Source organism: Marmota marmota, unplaced genomic scaffold, assembly GCF_001458135.2.
Source record: "Marmota marmota marmota unplaced genomic scaffold, marMar, whole genome shotgun sequence".
Lineage (NCBI taxonomy): Eukaryota > Metazoa > Chordata > Mammalia > Rodentia > Sciuridae > Marmota > Marmota marmota.
The window spans coordinates 5,890-15,577 of record NW_026010856.1 but is presented as its reverse complement, the minus strand read 5'-3'; the positions used below and the strand labels follow the sequence as shown (position 1 = coordinate 15,577).

Below are 9,688 nucleotides of genomic sequence, written 5' to 3'. Positions count from 1 at the left end.
CTGTTATGTATAGCTAATTTTAACAAATTCCAAAAAGATAGAATCAAATAAATTACAAAATACAAGAATTAAAACACTGTTTTACTGAAATAGAAAGCAACATATAGACCAATGCACAGAAAAGAGAACAAGGATAAGCCCAGACATTCACTGCACAATCATCTTTGAGAATGGGGCCAATAATACAGAATGAATAAACGATAGTTAGTCTCTTTAACAGATGGTGCTGAGGACACTCAATATCTGCACAGGGAAGAAAGAAAACAAAAACTTATCTTACATCATATCAAACATCAACTCAAAGAGGAGAAAATGTAACAGTGAGAGGTGAACCTGTATAATTCCTGGAAGAGAGTACTTGGGTCCCATTTACCAATCTCTTCCCATCCTACTAAGGTGACAAATATGATCACTACACAGTGTTATATGTATTAAAATATCATGCTATACAACACAAGAAGATGAAGTTGCTATTTTTTAATCTAAAATAGAAAAAAAGAAGAGCATAAGTTTGTGAGCAAAACATACAAAGAAAACACAGAAGAAACACTTTACAAGATTGCTCTAGGTAATGGTCCTTTGGCTATGACAATAAAAGGACAGGGTATAGAACCATAAACAGAGAAGTATAATTCCATTAAACCAAAAGCTTCTGCACAGCAGAGTAAGGCATGAACAGTGAAGAGATTCAACTGTTGGAATGAGAGAAATGACTGACACATCACCTGAGAAGAGTATAAAATCTGAAACACAAAATATCCCTATGAAAAACCATTAATTGAGCTGGGTACAGTGGGACATACCTTGAATATCAGTGATTTGAGAAGCTGACGTGGGAGGAACACAAGTTAAAAACCAGCTTCATCACGTTAGCCAGGCCCTAAGCAACTGAGTGAGACCCTGACTCTAAATTAAAATAAATAAATAAATAAATAGATAGATAGATAAATAAATAAATAAATAAATAAAACTCTGGGGAAGTGACTCAGTAATTAAGTGCTGTGGGTTCAATCTCTAGTTGCAATATATAAATATAAACAGAGAGTAGCATGCTGTTTGCAAAGAAATGTGGTTAGGGTAAAATGGAGTGCTGCTCTTCGATGGATATAAAATTTTAATTGCATAAGATAAACAACTTCTAGATATTTGCAGCATAATTCTGTAGTTACACTTTACAATAGTATAATGTTCACTTACATGTTTTCAGAGTACGTATATCCTACTTAGTGTTCTTACTATTGTGCAAGGGAGGAAGGGAGGATACAAGGGACTGAGGGAGGGAAAGATGATGAAGAGAGTGTTGAAGCAAGAAGGCAGGGAAAGGAGGACTAGCCCCATGATGCTCTTCCTACACAGTCAGGATTCCTGCTCAAAGTGGACCTGTTCTTGATTGAATATTCGCTGTTGCTATCATAATTTTATTGATTTTATCTTACTACTTATTTTTCAAAAGTAAATTAAAAGAAGGCAATGGACCACAGGTATAAACACAGCACATAAATGTAACCTGCAGGTATAGTGCTTTTGGACACCTCATAAACATTGAATTTTCATTCCCATTATCACAAATTCCAGTGGGCCACGGAAATATGGGAGCTAAGAGAGAGTTGGGTACAAAGTGACCATGTCCTATCCACAAGTAAAAAAATAAAATGATGAAACCCAGGTAGGACACACCTTAATGTCGAACCAGAATTAGATTCAAATATAGAAAGAAGACAGCTTTGTCACTCAAGGTATTTCACTGTGTTAACACAACTTTCCAGCTGAGGATGTGAAGGGATAGGGAAAGCAGGGTAATCCACAGTCACTTTTCTCCCAGCTCTTTCAAACTCATTAACAAACCAGCTGGAGAAATTGTTCACAGTTATCAAGGTGTAATAAATGCAATTGCACTGGTTCTGTGTAACATATTCACTGCTTTGGTATTAATGAACACAACATGGATGTGTAAGCTCTCCAATGTGACTTTCTCATAAGTTTGCATTTAGAATTGATATGGCATACAAAAAGATGAATGTTAGAAGTCTTGCTAATAATTTAAAATTCTGTAGTAAGAAGGACAATTAAAAGACAAATTGTACAATGACGTGAAGAGATCACAGAAGAAAGAAATAGATTTCTGTGGCATGATGTCAATGGGAGAGGTCACCTGCTTTTAGACAGGGAGTCTAAGTTTTCATTTTGCATTGGTCCTGACAAATTACACAAGTTGCCCTAAAAATACCAGTAAAAAGGTGTATATTTCCCTGAAGAAACTGGTGATTCTAGCATCTGGAAAGATAATTTTTTTTAAAAAAAATGAGCCTTAACATATGAAGGAGGAAGAGAATGAAGAGTTGGAGGAGAGTCTCTCAAGGTTTCCCACATGTGAATTCCTGATAAATGACATAAGAACTAAAGTAAAAATCCTGAAAGAATGAAAGCTGGAAAATATGAGCAATAAAATAAAAAAACTTTAATATTAAATTATAAGTGAAAGCAATAAATAAATGTATATTTACTGAGAAATATTGACTACATTGATAAAAAGTGATGGAAAAAAATCTTTCATATACAAGAGTTCAAAACAATACAGGAGAATAGCATCCCATCCTGCATGTGGAGCTTAGTATCTTTGTCATTTTGTGGGTGGGCAGATTCAGTGACTTGATTGCAACAAATAGTGAAAGAAAAAGGAAAATATTACAGTCCCAAAGGATGAACTTGGCACAAACTACCTTGACAGTGGATGGACTGTAACACTTCAAATATTTCAGTGACCATCAGATAACCTCATCATGCTGTGACAACAAGGCACTTCAAAACCATATGATTTCTTCCAAAATTATTTAATCTGTTATCTTTATAGGTGACTAACAATGACCATTTTCACAAGCAGGAAACAAACCATAAGGATACTCTCTCCCTCAGTGTTGAGTGCCTACCTTTCAGTGATCAAATAGAATAATTAGTTTTAATTTGTTTTTAATTAACAAATATTTACTGCACATGTTAATGGAGTTGAGCAAAATATTTCCAAATGCATGGTACACAGTGATCATATCTAATTATCTATCTTCTACTTTCATTGATTGCCCTGCCCCAGCACCCTTCCTACTCTCCAGAAATTACTATTGGGCTTCCATATTACTTCTAAAAAATCAACTCTAAGGTGTAGGTGATAAACATGGTAATAGAAAAAAGATTTCTGCAGCCACAAACAAACATTTGCAGGAATGAACTCTCCCCACATCTCTGAGATCATAAATGTTAACAGCTGGTTGAGTCTCCCTTTATCTCATTGTAAACAACCAGAAAAATGATCTCCAGCTATTGCCTTCACTATGCTGACCTTAATTTTTCCATAAATCTTCAATTTGGCTTCAATTCCCACCACCTGAGAACAGAGGTTCCACTGAGATTATCAGAAACCCCTATGGCACCAAAACTCAAGGTCCCTCCTTTGTCACCCTGTGGTTCACTTTTTAGTGTTTTTTAGAACAAGAGGTTCTGCCTTTCTTTTCAAAATCACCTTTTCCAGAAATTCATGTCATTATATTTTCCTGGTTTTCTATCTCCTTAACTGAATGCCCACACTCTGTCTTCTTCATATTATTTCCTTTTCCGTGGCTAAATATAGGTGTGTTCCCAGCTCAGAGAAATGCTCCCTGTACTTATATATCTTCACCCAAACCCGAGTCATGCTCAGTCTCATTGCAGTATTTTTCACATTCCCCTGCCTTCCAAATATTCATTTTCTTCCCAGTCCTCTCCTCTCACCTTATGTGGATATCAAGGAGAAATCACAAACATCAACACAAAAGCCTTCTTCAAGACTAACACACTTTTTCCTGCCTCATGTGGTTTTTCTGCTCCATACAGGAATGCTTTTGCCAAAAAGCTCTGAATATTCACTTAGGTCTACAGATGCCCAATGGACAACTACAAGTGAGATAACACTTGGCATCTCTGAGATATATTTATTCTATTTAATGGCTTTTAATAATCACAGCATAGAAAATAGAAAGAAATACCTGCAATATTAGTAAGGACTCCTGAAACATTCCAGGCACAACAGGTGTAGAAAGAGGCCATGATTGAATTGAAATCCTTATCCCACTTCTGAATAAATTTTGAAAAAAAAATATATATGTGTGTATATATATATCTCACACACACATACACACACATATACACTGGGTAGTTAGTGTAATACTCCCTTTCATAGCTGGATGATTAATTTCATACATACAATTAATGAAGATTTGTACAAAAAATAAAAAGCTGCTTATAAAGCAAGTACTGAAGAGTTTTCTAAAGTATTTCTTAACCAAGTCAGCCAATAAGTAGGCAGATACTCTGGTGGAAGATAGAAAAATGTCAAAAGTACAGTTCTGATGCCATCTAGTGTCTAATTAGGACTTATCACTTCTAACAATGGGAAATAACCCACCTTAAGCAGAGCAGTAAGTACAAGTAGGGATGAGACAGGAAGTCTTGAAACCTAAAAGAGGGGTGAGGAGATGCAACTGGAGAAGCAAGCAAGAAAGAGATCTTTAAGGAGACCTTTATCTCACAGGTAGGAAAGGATTGGGGCAGCTAAATGATATAGAGAAGGGTGTGTTTTAGAATAATTGAGAAGGTAAAACATTGCCATGATGGTAACATTAGATCAGATGCCTAAAGGGGGTCAGTACTTCATGTCTCTTTAGTGCCTGAATTCTTGGGTCAGTCCAGGGGAATGGTAGCCCCCACGAAAATGAGAGCAGAGATTCCTTGCTGTTTTGTTCATGTCTGTGTCCTCTCTGCCTAGGACAGAGCCTGGTACTATAGTTTTATTTTTTTTTTTTTATGCAAGGAGTTATGTTTCCATATATAAAATTAAATGAAGGCTGTGGTTTTGCCTAGAGGTAGAGTGTTCATCTATTATGCATGAGGCATTGGGTTCAAGCCTCACCATAACATAAAAATAAAATAAATGTATTGTGTCTACCTACAACTAAAAAATGAATGTTTTAAAAAAATACTAAATGATAATACTGTCAAAATAGATCCCCTGCCCCATCCATTGCAAATTGCCTTTTAGAGAATCATGAAGCTGGAACTTGGCCTTACACCAGCCTGAGAGTCAGATGTCACTTTGTGTCCCACTTTACAGACTTAGGGAGTGTCCCAAAGTAGCACCTGGAAAGAGTCAAAGCCTCTTCCCTCATCAATGCTTTTTTATTGCCCAGGTGCTATGAAACCCCTGACTGTGAGTGAGTGAGTTAAGGGGACTGTGTGATCCAGATCAGACTCCAGCAAGTGACGGCTGCATCACAGGCTTACCCTCTCTGGACTTCAGGGTCTCAATATGTAAACAGCAGGCACCAAGAGAAGTCTCTGTAAACACACAGGAAAAAAAATTATTGTTCCCCAAAAACAAAGTGTCTCAGGCGATATCCCAAGGACCCCTTCAAGAAACCCCATGGGACCCAACCAACCTGAAAATATAGAAAGTGCACAGCATCCAATGAGTGGGAGGAAGAAAGAAAGGCTGTGCCATGGCATCTTCAGCCTCCCTCCATTGCCTCAGTGGGTAAGAGGGGAAACTGAGGCCCCCAATGGAGCAGACATTGAGGTCACATTACTATCTCAGAGGCCAAAGACCCTGCTTCCCCTCTGGGTCCACAGTGAATCCTGACAAAATTACCAGATGGATGCCTCTCCTGACTCCATTTGCCTCCTGTGGATGCACCCACCATGCTCTCTGCTCCTGCATTACTGTGCCTCCTGGTTCCTAGGCTGTGCTCACCTAAGGGGTCCTGGGTGGGGTGCTGCCTCCCACGTGCTTCCCCTGTCTTCTCCCCGCCCACTGTTCTTAGGAGTTGGGCTCCATTCACTCAGCCTGACTCTGCCTCACCAGCTCTGCCCACAAGGTCCACTCCACTTTTTTTCATAGGCTCCACCCAGCATCTGGCCTCTTACCTGCATTGTTCTGAGAGCCACGCCCACTCCACCAATTTGATCCTCTGCATTCTGTCCACATAACTCATCCTCCAATGACATATTTAACACTCTGGGATTGCAGGTTTTTCCCTCTAGCCCTGGAACCTTTGCAGTCTGGCTTGGCCCAATTCCACCAGCATCCACTAGCATACAAAATGGCTCTGCTCTTGTTCATTAGCCATGGTTTTCCATCAAGTTCACTCATACACCAGCCTCACTGTCACCTGGCTTCTCTACTGCTCCTTGAAAACTCCATCTGAAATGAATGAAAGAGATCTTGCTGAGATATCCATGGTTGTGACACCACTGAGTCTAAGGGACAATTACCTTTGGGCTCTGGTCACGTTTGAACCCCACATCTTCAATGGTTCACCTTGAACCACTCTGCTAACCACAGAATATCTCCATTTACAGAATTCCAACTGATGATAATACTTTTTTGCATAAATGAGAGCATGTTTTCAGCACTGTCTTTGTATTATGGATGCAGAAGAGGCACTGTACAGCAACTAGCAATGTCCCTGCCCTATTTGTGAAAGAGCCCAGCCAGATTTAAAAAGCATGTTTTCAAAGGACATGGCCTTCTGCTTTTTTTTAAGCTCTATGGCCTTCAGCACCTTCTCTCCCCCTTTCAGCACAGGATGGGCACAGCTATTTGGCAAACAAGAGTCATCTGTGATCTCTTCTCCAGCCAGCCTGGGGCATCTCAGAATGAGGAAGCATAGGTATCTGGTCATGGCCATCTTTCTCAAGGTTCAGTCTCAGAAGAGAAAGCCTCTTTATAATGACTTCTGTATAACTATGGTTTATTCTGACAACCTGACCCAATGCCATAGAGACAGGGAAGCAGTTGGGGACTTGGGCTTCAAGCTGCAGAAACTGAACTAGGTGATTTATTTTTTAAAAAAAATGACACTGGGGAGGTCAAGGAATCTGATAGCAAAGTTTAATAAAACCAGGAGCTGGGTTTTGCCAGGTGATTTCAGTGGCCAAAACCCATTTATAGTTCTCACTGAACCCCATTGCTATATGAGCACACTGAAAGCCTTCCTGCTGTTGTTTTGTTGCTGCAAAACAACAAAGAGAAGGGGTCCAGTAGGCTGGGTATAGGTATTGGCTGGGAGTACAAATTCTTCACATTCAACTAGGTATTAAAGGATAAATTGAAGTATGCTAAAGAGCAAAGGAAAGGACATTCTAGGTAAGAACACCATTTGTGATCTCACAAAGAAATTTGTGTCCTCTCAGAATCACACAACCACACTATGCCAGGTGCTTTTCTCATTATGTCATTCAATATCTCCAAACCTTTCAAAAATAGTGCCATACTTTGGGAAACTTTTTTCATTGTTCCACAAAAATGCTAAAGGCTTCTATAAAGAATTCAAAATATACAGCAGAATACTGCAAAACTGGGCAAGGGGTGGAAATCTTGCCAAAACCCAGTGCCCCAAACACCAGAATTAACATTAGGCAGTATCATTTCCCAGGACTTTTTAGTCACATAGATTGGAGGGTGAATAAAAAAACAAGGATGGGTACAAAGAAAGAAAATAATTTGATTAAAATGAAGTTAAATGTGGGCTGGGTTTGTGGCTCAGTGGGAGAGTGCTTGCCCAGTGCACACGAGGTGCTGGGTTATATCAACACCACATAAAAACAAAAAAATAAAATAATGGTTAAAATTATAAAAAGTTATTAAATATGAAAAAACAGCATTTTCACTTGAATTTATGGAAAGAAAAAAAGAACAAAATCAGTAAAAGAGAAGTAGTTGCTAACATGACATATTTATTTTGTGATCAAAATGCTTGTTTGATATAAGAATACCCCAATATTGTGATTAACAATGTGTCTCAAAAGCTAAAAAATACCATTAAAAAATCTGAGGATGAGGCTCAGTGGTTATGTTCCCCTAGTTTCAAACACTTGTACAAAAGAAAAAAAAAAGAAAAAAAGAAAAGAAATAAAAAAGAAAAGAAGGAAAAAATGTGGTTCCTTTTTCTTATGTTACATATTACAATTTTAGCATTCATTTTTACCTGTTGTGGAGGCTGTGAAACATCAGTCTCTCACACATACGTCTTTGCCCACATCTGACATTTTGCTCTCAGGCTATTGTTTTATCTCAAGGTCTATACTTTACCTGTCACCTCACTTTAATTGGAAATCTTTTAAAATCCTAGGTTTCTCTGGAGGCAGGGTTCATCTTCAGTCCTTGGACCCTGGCTTCTTCCTTCTGTGTTCATTTAGATTCAAGTCCTTTTTTGGAGAAGACCCACTTCAATATTGGGAACAGTAAGGCATGCTTAAAATCACTTTCCCAATGTCCCATCAGTGCAGGAATTGAGATTGGGACCAGTGTTAGTCTGTTGTGGAACAGTTCTCAGGAGAGCCATGGGAGTCCTGGGATTTTGGACTTGAGTGTTGGCAACAAGAAGAAAATATACTCACTCTCTGTGAACATTCTGGGACAGATGAGGGATCCTGGAGATGACTCAGGACTAACTCTGTCCCAAGGGCTCAGATTAGGTACTGTAGAGGTTTTGTGTTGTACTTACACTCCATCCCCAGAGACCTGAAAAAGAATTGGTGACGAAGATGGCTGGTTCTTTTGACCTGCATTGTTCCTGAACCTGAGGACAATGAACAGAAAGTAGAACAAGGAGAAAAATCAATGCATCTGTCTTTCCACTGCTAGAAAAATGTACCCATCAAATACTGAAAAAGATTTCCTTTTACTTGAAAATCAAAAAGCCCAGTGGTTGGCAGTCTGGGCTGCTATGGCTATCCAGCTATGCCATCATGCCTCAGAACCCTTTCTGTTTTTCATTTTGCCATCCATTCAATACAGCAATCAGGGGAAAGGGAAGAAGGAAAAAAAACAAAATCTAAGAGGCCCAGTGGCTTCCACTGATATCTTATTGGCCAGCACAGAATCATAGAGACCCCTACCTGCAAATAATATTGGGGAATACAGTTTGTTTTTCATTTTTAGTTTGAGTTTGGTTCTGTTTTTTGGTTGTGGGAATTGAATCTAGGATTTCTTAAGCACTGAACAACCATCCTCAACCCTTTTTATAGTTTATAGACAGTGTCTCTCTAAGATTTTTAGGGCCTCACTACATTGCTGAAGCTGACATTAGAATTTTGAGCCTCCTGCCTCAGCCTCTATAGTCACTGGGATTATAGGCATGTGCCACCAGGCCTGCCTGGCTTTTTTTTTTTTACATGCTGGAGTTGGATCCTGGGAGGCCATCCTTACACGTGATTTGAGTTACCTCCCTGGCTGGGTGAGAGGCACTTAAATGCTCTCTGTGTTAAAAAGCATTCCCCACCCTTTCCCAGGTCCGAGGGCTTCTCTATGCAAAGGTGTGCCTGGCCACTGACCTGAAGACCCAATTGCCAGCCCTGACCTTGGGATGCTGCCCCCCTTATCCTTCATTGGATGAGATTTTCCCTTGAATATTTTGTTGCCCAATAAAAGCTCACTCCCTGGCGTGCTCTCCCTCTATCACTAGTCTCTTCTGTAAACCTCACCAACAGATTAGGTGGCTGGAGGCGGGAGCTAGGAGAAGCCATCTCAGAGCTGTGTTAAAGGTATGAGAGTCTGTCTCTTTAATTTAAAACTCACTAGCAATTTCTTATGCACCGAATCTTCTTTCATGAAGCTCGCGCTGATCGCGTGGCAGAGGAACCCAGAGCCAGTCACATGGGA

General features: G+C 39.4%; 1 long non-coding RNA gene across 1 annotated transcript; it reads right to left on the bottom strand.

The window, feature by feature from the left end:
* Positions 1 to 4,169: 4,169 nt before the first annotated feature.
* On the bottom strand, positions 4,170 to 8,549 carry LOC125614924. The gene is made up of 3 exons (XR_007345502.1): positions 8,425 to 8,549; positions 5,950 to 6,226; positions 4,170 to 5,364 (listed from the first exon to the last, which is right to left on the bottom strand). It is a non-coding gene; the product is annotated as an uncharacterized LOC125614924 (long non-coding RNA).
* Positions 8,550 to 9,688: the final 1,139 nt, after the last annotated feature.